The following is an 8,735-nucleotide window of genomic DNA, read 5'->3' on the forward strand; positions in this document are numbered from 1 at the left end:
GGAGCTCTGGTTTTCTCCCACAGTCCAAAAACATGCAGTCAGGTTAATTGGAGATGCTGAATTGCCCTATAGGTGAATGGGTGTGTGTGTGTGTGTGTGTATGTCTGCCCTGCGATGGACTGGCGCCCTGTCCAGGGTGTTACTGTGTGCCTTGCGCCAATTGAAATTGAAGGCTTCAGCACCCACGTGACCCTAACTGGATGAGCGATTAGGAAAGTGAGTGAGTGAGTGATCTATAGGAGGAACATCTATAATAGTCCAAAGACATACAGTCAGGTTAGTTAAAGATACTAAAATTGCCCTTAGATGTGTGTTTGTGTGCTGGCGCCCCGTCCAAGGTGTCTTGTGGCCATTGAGAGCTAGGATAGGCTCCAGCACCCCTGGTGACCCTGATTAGGATTAGCAGCTTAGAAAGTGAGTGAGTAAATGATTATAACAGCGGTAGAACTGCTCCACAACTGCTCCAGATGTGCCTAATCTTTAAAAATGGAATGCATGCCTAGGCCTGTGTCTATGAGACAAAATAAGACATATATAATTGACATTATATACAGCCATATTGAAAATATAGACGTGATTTTCATTATTAGCAGCTCAAAAGAGACACCCAGAAGTGTTCAAGAAGCAAAATCTCTGTTGACCAGTGTAATATAAATGATTAATTTAGGTCTGGGTTACTGTGGGTATTATTTCCAGTTGTTAGTAGGTGTAAATAAAAGATAATACATGTAAAAATATGGGATACTTGATAATAGATTTGTAATTAATAACAGCATCTCATTTCAAGACTTTTGGAAGAGAATTGTCTTAGCAAAAGCTATCTAAGCACCTCATATGTTCACATCTCATTTAGATGTCACAGTCATGTCGATAACCCTCCATGACCCAGACAAAGAGGTGTGAGGACCTGGTGCAGTTTTGGGCCAGAGGCAATTTGGATTGATGGGTGTTGTGGGTTCTCTTGGATCTAAACCCAAGTCCTAAAGTGCTCATTCACACACTATGATGTCTGAGTTCAGCTGCTTGATAAATGTGTGTGACCTTCGATAAACATAGCCACATGGGCTTGGGAGTACTTCAGAAAACCGTTGTTACTTAAAACAGTCCACCACTGCATTTAGAAATGCAACCTGATTGTCTAATGCAGGATGAAAAAGCCGTAGATCAATTCTGTACAGAAACTTCACCGAGATCTCTGAGCCCAGCTTATCTCAGATGGACCAAAAGATGGGAACCGTGTGCTGTGGTCAGATGAGTCCATGACAGAAAACAGACATAAAGGTCTCTGTTTCAAAGAAAAAATGACCATCCAGAGGTGCAAAAGCCAACATCTGTCATGGGTGGCTTGCAAATGTGTGAAGGTACCATCGACGCAAAGGCACGAAATTGGAAATTAGAGAAACAAATGCTGCCATCAAGGTAGTTCTTGTTTTTTTCCAGCAAGACTATACCAGGCCTCATTCTGCAAGTCCCAAACAATGTGAGTGTGTGTGCTTGACTGGCAGGCCTGCATTCCAGATCTGTCTGTTATTGAAAATGTATGGGGGAACATTACTAGGAAAGGTGATGAAACAGTGCTAAACATGCCTCCATCCAAACGGAGAATTAACAAATCTCAGTTTTTTTCTTCTTAAATACAGTGGTACCCTGAAACTCAGCGTCAGTTGGTTCTGGGAGTGGCGTTCTGGGAGTAGTTTTGGAAAAGGCATTGAGGTTTTTTTTTACCATTAGGATGTATGGGAAACCTGTTAATGCATTCCATTGTCCCGTAGAACTGCATATGTTTTAGGCTAATGTAAAATAATGGGTTTTTTTGTAACAAATATACAACTGTTGCCGCTCAGATGGCGCAGCGGTAAAAACACATGCTAGCACATCGGAGCTGGGCTGGGCTGAGCAGCCACATGAACAACGATTGACCGGTTGTTCATATAGGGGTGGGGTAGTAGTAAGCCGGATAGGGTCTCCTCGTCACTGATGCAACTACGACCTCTGCTGCTGATTGATGGTGCCTGCACAGAGGCGTGGAAGGAGTGCGTTGATCAGGGTGTGTCTCCGCATTCTCATTTGCCTAGTGCAGGTGAAAAAATGCATACGGCTACTGCCCACGTGTTGGAGGGGTCATGGGTTAGCTTCATTCTCCTCGATCAGAGCGGGGATCGGTATTAGTGGAGAGGAAGCATGACGCAATCGGGCAATCAGGACACGCTGAAAGTCGGGAGAAAAAGGGAAGAAAATGCATACACAAAATATAAAAAAAATAATTAAATAACTGTTGCACAAAGCTTAACGTGACTTACTGTACTAAAACCAGTGAGGAATTTCATTAGTGGAGAGAACTTATGAGCAGTAATAATTAAAGAGAGATTTAGTGTTTCTATGTCATAATTTTAATACATTTAGTCACGTTAAGCTATAAGCGTTTAGACTTTTTTTATAAAGAAGTTGATTCTCACAATTTCTCAGCACCCCGAGCTGTAACACAAGTTTAAAAGTGAAACAGAAGTAAAAATCCAGCTAAACACAGAGACATGTGGATGCTTTCAGAGTGGATTTGACTGTTATTCCACGCAAATGTGGATTTGTCTTATATGCGCACTTCGATGACGTCTTACTGCACCGCTCAAGTCAAGCGCCTGTTCATTGTTAATTTGAAATTAAATAAGTCATATTTTTTAAAAGGTGAACACATTGAGTTTAAGGGAAATGTTGAGTTACAAGTTACCACTGTATTCATTTTACAAAACGTCCCAACTTTTCTGATAAAGGGGATTGTATTTTATAAAGTATGCATTTTAATTTGGTCTTGTCCTAGCTATAGGATATATCTTTTTCCTCTTTTCAAGATTCGATTCATTCTGCGTTGGCACTTAGTACAGAATTTTATTAGACCTGAATGGAAATGTGCTGAGTTCCGGCACTTAATGGCTGCTTTTAGATTCCCAGCTTTTGTGGGTTTGGCATTGTTACATCGGTCAGACTGCCGAAGGAGACTGCAAGACTGACCCACTAAAGCATTAGACAAACAAAAGCTCTAGAAATTCTCTCGCCACCCCCGCCCCCCCACTCCTTTTCAAAAGCTTCTTTTTAGCGTTATAAGATTATTATGGGATGGGACGCTTCGGTGCCATGGCATCCAGCTATCAGATTCTGGTCTTTTAAACTGGTGTATTGTCTGAGGTCTGGCCAATTCCTCCCCTCATTCAGGGTGCACCTAATTGTGCATTATTTAAGTGACTTGAAGTCGTGATCATGTTTTTGACTTTGTTAATTGATTAAACATGAGCAGCTTGGGTTTTTGTGAGCTCTGCAGAAGTTAGCTGATCCAAGAATGAATAAAAAAGACGACAAAAGAAGAGAGAAAGTAGGGAGGGGGTATAGGCACGAGGGAAGGAATGTAAAAAAAAAAGAAAGACATTTTAAAATGGTAAAAAAAAGGGAGAAATGCAACAAATAAATAAGAGAATGCAGAAATGTAGAAGGTGAAAGAGAGAAAGGGGTTGAGAGAAAGGGGTAGAAAGACATGGGGTGGGTGTGGTTAGTGTTTATTAACCCAAAGAGCATTTAATGACTATTCAGCAGCCATAAACAAGTATTATAAAGTCATTTCAAGCATAATTAACATAGTAATCACATTTAATTACAGGAAACTCATAAGCTGTTGTGTGCTTTGTGTCTGCTTGCGTGCGCTTATCTGAGAGCTATCGTCGCCTGGAACTACAAAAGGCCCGTGCTATCACCCGACTTTATCTCCTGCTCTGTGTTCTCAGTTCCAGCAGTTCTGGATGAATGAAGCCACTTTTTTGTGTGTATGTAATGACTTCTGGGGAAAAAAACGGCACGCCGCACGAAGCTACATTTGTATGTTTGTAAGAAGCTGGCGACCGTTGGAAAAGAACACCCACGGTCCGAAAGCAAAGTCATGCTCAGCACACACACACACACACACACACAGACTCAAATGCTTGCTTGTCAGGACCCAGTCCCTCTGAGGTCAGAACATGAGTGTGTATGTGTGTGTAAGAATGCGGGGGTGCGTCACCATGCCAGAGCCTGGTTTCAATCAGCCGCATTGATGAGATTGAAAGGGGCAGCTATGGAGACAGATAGATAGAGGAGAGCGTTCAGGGCGGCAGGGGAGGGTTAGTGCCGGGCAGGAGACGTTTGTCCGAGATGACGAGAAATGCTTGGAATTTAGCGAGGGAGGAAGAAAAAAAAAAAAGGTAAAGGCAGGACAAAGTGGCTTGAGGAAAGAAGTTGGCATTACGATGGGTATTACGTGTGTAACGTATGTCTGGTCTGCAGAGTAGCTGCTATGTTCATGGCTTATTTTAAGCTCCCACAAATCTCAGAGTGCCCTTTTGCAGAAGAAAGATATGATGCACATGTACAGCTGTGTGTGTGTGTGTGTGTGTGTGTGTGTGTGTGGAGGTGTACATGATGGATTTGGGTTGCTCTCCAGGAGCCTTTTTTTGCTGTCTGAGTGTTAGTGTTTCTCTTTTACTGCTAAGATTAGAACCAGGCCAGAATGAAAAATATTTTTCTGAGTAAGTGAGTCTGTTCTGGAACCTCTGGGTACAAAGTGGGAACGCACCAAAGACTGGGATCCTGGAATGTTTCTTGAAGGTAAGAGTCTACACCGATCAGCCATAACATTAAAACCATCTCCTGGTTTCTACACTCACTGTCCATTTTATCAGCTCCACTTACCATTTAGAAGCACCTTGTAGTTCTACAATTACTGACTGTAGTCCATGTGTTTCTCTACATACTTTTTTAGCCTGCTTTCACCCTGTTCTTCAATGGTCAGGACCCCCACAGGACCACCACAGAGCAGGTATTATTTAGGTGGTAGATCATTCTCAGCACTGCAGTGACAATGACATGGTGGTGGTATGTTAGTGTTTGTTGTGCTGGTATGAGTGGATAAGACACAGCAGCGCTGCTGGAGTTTTTAAATACCGTGTCCACTCATTGTCCACTCTATTAGACACTACAACTTAGTTGGTCCACCTTGTAGATGTAAAGTCAGAGACAATTGCTCATCTATTGCTGCTGTTTGAGTTGGTCATCTTCTAGCTAGACCTTCATCAGGGCTGGATGTTTTTCAGATCGGTGGACTATTCTCAGTCCAGCAGGGACATTGAGGTGTTTAAAAACTCCATCAGGGCTGCTGTGTCTGATCCACTCATACCAGCACAACACACACTAACACACAACCACCATGTCAGTGTCACTGCAGTGCTGAGAATGATCCACCACCCAAATAATACCTGCTCTGTCGTGGTCCTGTGGTGGTCCTGACCATTGAAAAACAGCATGAAAAAGGCCTAACAAAGCATGCTGAGAAACAGATGGACTACAGTCAGTAAATGTAGAACTACAAAGTGCTTCTATATGGTAAGTGGAGCTGATAAAATGGACAGTAAGTGTAGAAACAAGAAGGTGGTTTTAATGTCATGGCTGATCAGTGCATAATGGCATAGAAGTTTCAGTAGACAGTGGAGAATTAAATGGACCAGGTCATTTTTGCTCCATCTTTAAATACTATTACCAATCTGGACTGGTGATGTCACTGTGGTTTTATTAGAGAAGTTCAGTGAGGTTCAGTGAAGTTCAGGGAATTGGGGGTTTGGGGGTTAGAGGGGGAGCTTTTTTCTCAGGAACTGCTTTAAGAAACCAAAAAACCCCCAATGCAGTGTATTTATAGCCCTGGAATTGCAGTTTTCCCTTTATTTATTATACTGCTTTGTAAACTTGGCCAGCGGTAACACAGCAGGGCTTTCTGGAGTGTCTTTATACTTTAGAAAACCACAAACGTCTTCTCTTCTTCTATATGACACAAGGAATCTGTAATGTTAGCTGATAAGACTATAAATACTTCATTTTATTTTTACAGCTCACTTTACATGAGGTAGAGAAAGCTTTAGAAAGGTAATTTTCTAAAAGCATCAGATTCTCCATCATTATTCAGTCAGATTATTACTCAGAATTAATGCACCTCAGTAGGCAGCATTTTAAAGTATCTAAAAATTTAGACAGCCTTCATCTCGGGAGCGTGTAGGATAACGTAAAATGTGTCCATGTAGAGCGCTCACTATGTTTTCAGATAGACCCAGTGTTACTTGGGTATAAGGGTGTCATGCAAATTTTATAATGGGTATGTAAGCAATTAACATCCCAGCATGCTATGTGGCATGTATAAAAATTCTGAGCAGGCTAATTGACCTCATTCAAGATGCCGACAGGAAATTGTCGGATGACGGGGGCTTTAGTCAGAGAACTGCTCATCTGGCTAGTGGTTCTTTGATTGTGTGGTACGTGTGGAGTGCACCAAAAGAACAGTACATGACTCAGTGCTAGACCCCTGCAGTGAGGGGGTCTGATGTCTGTGTTATACTGTGTGGTCACTTCAAATGTATTTAATTCAGTTCATTTTTACCACTTTATTCTAGAAACACTGGGTGCAAGGCAGTAATATTCTGGATAGGGCAGTTCATCGCAGGGCTTTGGACACATCCCTGAGACATGTCTGTGTAGACATCTGGCCGACCAGTAGCACAGCTGAAATTCAAACCCAGATCCCAGTTGTGGTGCAAATGAATAGAACATGATGCCTCGTTTTTATTGTAATGGGATTGGTCTCTTCCAGGAAGACAGTCCCCCATCTAAGGATTTCTCAACTCCTCTAGTGCATTTTATTTCTCTCCAAGTCACGTCCACCACATTAGAAGCGAGTAACAAATCTCCCAAGTTTGGTGGTTGGGGCGGAGCTAATGATCCAGACAAGCGGCGGGCGTGTAGCACTCACCCATGTCCGTATCTTACTAAAAATCCTCCTGCGCTCACTGAGGATTGGAAAGAGGAGGAGGATTTTGGATTAAGTTAAAACTGAGATGATCTCAGCACTGGGTGATGTAGTCCAGCTGTGCTAGTTTTGGATGTTTAATTCACACACCCATACTCTCTCTCTCTCACGCTCACACACACACACACACACACGGAGTTCTTTTATTTGGCTAATCAAATGAACGTGCTTTCTCTGGTGGTTAATCGGAGCTTGCGCTAGCTTGTGCAGGAGTTAGCGGGTGCAGAAGGTGATAATTGGAGTAAGTCATGTGACTGCTGCGGATAGGGAGCTAAAAATAGTGGCAAAATCAGCATGCACTGCAGGAGTATAGAGTTGACGTCAGTCTGTCGTGCCTTATCTCGGCCTGTCGCTCGGCATCTTTACATTAACAGTATAGTCAAGGAACTGCAGGAGATCGGATTTGGGCGATGATCTTTTTTCTGTGCTTTCTTTACTTCACTTATCAGATTATGGAAAGCTGATGTGTTTACATGGCTGATGCACTTTACTTTCCATCTGTCCTTCTATTTAAATCAAGTAACGTTTGGCTAACGTATGTAGACATCCCTTCTAATTACTAAGATGTATTAAATACATGTTATGCTTTCAACATTGTGCCACAAATACATGGGTTGACTGGAGATCTACTGGCCTGTACCCAGTCCTGACCCCTTGAAAAAATGTGGGATTCTGCACTTGATAGTTCTACAATTACTGACTGTAGTCCATCTGTTCCTCTGCATGCTTTGTTAGCCCCATTTCATGCTGTTCTTCAATGATCAGGACTCTCCCAGGACCACCACAGAGCAGGTATTATTTAGGTGGTGGATCATTCTCAGCACAGCATTGACACTGACATGGTGGTGGTGTGTTAGTGTGTGTCGTGCTGGTATGAGTGCATAAGACACAGCAGCACTGCTGGAGTTTTTAAACACTTCAGTGTCCCTGCTGGACTACGAATAGTCCACCAACCAAAAATATCCAGCCAACAGCGTCCTGTGGGCAGCGCCCTGTGACCACTGATTAAGGTCTAGAAGATGACCAACTCAAACAGCAGCAATAGATGAGTGATCGTGTCTGACTTTACATCTACAAGGTGGACCAACTAGGTAGGAGTGTCTAATAGAGTGGACAGTGAGTGGACACGGGATTCAAAAACTCCAGCAGCGCTGCTGTGTCTGATCCACTCATACCAGCACCATGTCATTGTCACTGCAGTGCTGAGAATGATCCACCACCTAAATAATACCTGCTCTGTGGTGGTCCTCTGGGGGTCCTAACCATTAAAGAACAGGGTGAAAGCAGGTTAAAAAGGTATGCACAGAAACAGATGGACTACAGTCCATAATTAAGAGGTGGTTTTAATGTTATGGCTGATCAGTGTTGATCGGTGGTCATAATGTTATGGCTAAATTTGTTGTATTTTATATAAATAGATAATAAATACATTCATTTATTTATGCATTTAGAAGCATTTACTCTTCTTTAATTTCAAATCATGTGACCTGTTTTTAACAGCAGTTTATTTTGTATATAAAATAAAGCAGAATTTAATAATCGAAACACAGAGTTGCCATGGAGTAGCGATCGAGCTGGTTCATGATCGTGTACTTTAGGCTTGTTTTAAATTATCGTGTTTGTGTCAGTAAGCTCAGCTTCACGGCTGCGAAAAGGTTCTAGAATCAGCAGAAAGGTCAGAGGTGCTGCCTCTCTCCAGCCTGATTTATTGGACCCATATTGATGTCCTTGGGCGTTGCCGATCGATTCGACACAGCCGACTTCTGTCAGGGGGAAGGGCTTAGCAAGTGTGTGTGTGTGTGTAAACCAGAGGTCCTTTCCTCTCTACACCCTCCCCCACCCGATAAATCCGTAGGTTGTCAGGGGC

The 8,735-nt window shown here is 42.7% G+C and overlaps 1 protein-coding gene across 1 annotated transcript in view; it reads left to right on the forward strand.

Moving 5' to 3' along the window:
* The window catches only part of cdh2 (cadherin 2, type 1, N-cadherin (neuronal)), a 73,885-nt gene that overhangs the window by 15,722 nt on the left and 49,428 nt on the right, over window positions 1-8,735 (forward strand). The gene's annotated exons all lie outside the window — the stretch shown is intronic.

Source organism: Trichomycterus rosablanca, chromosome 9 (assembly GCF_030014385.1).
Source record: "Trichomycterus rosablanca isolate fTriRos1 chromosome 9, fTriRos1.hap1, whole genome shotgun sequence".
In the NCBI taxonomy this organism is placed as follows: Eukaryota; Metazoa; Chordata; class Actinopteri; order Siluriformes; family Trichomycteridae; genus Trichomycterus; species Trichomycterus rosablanca.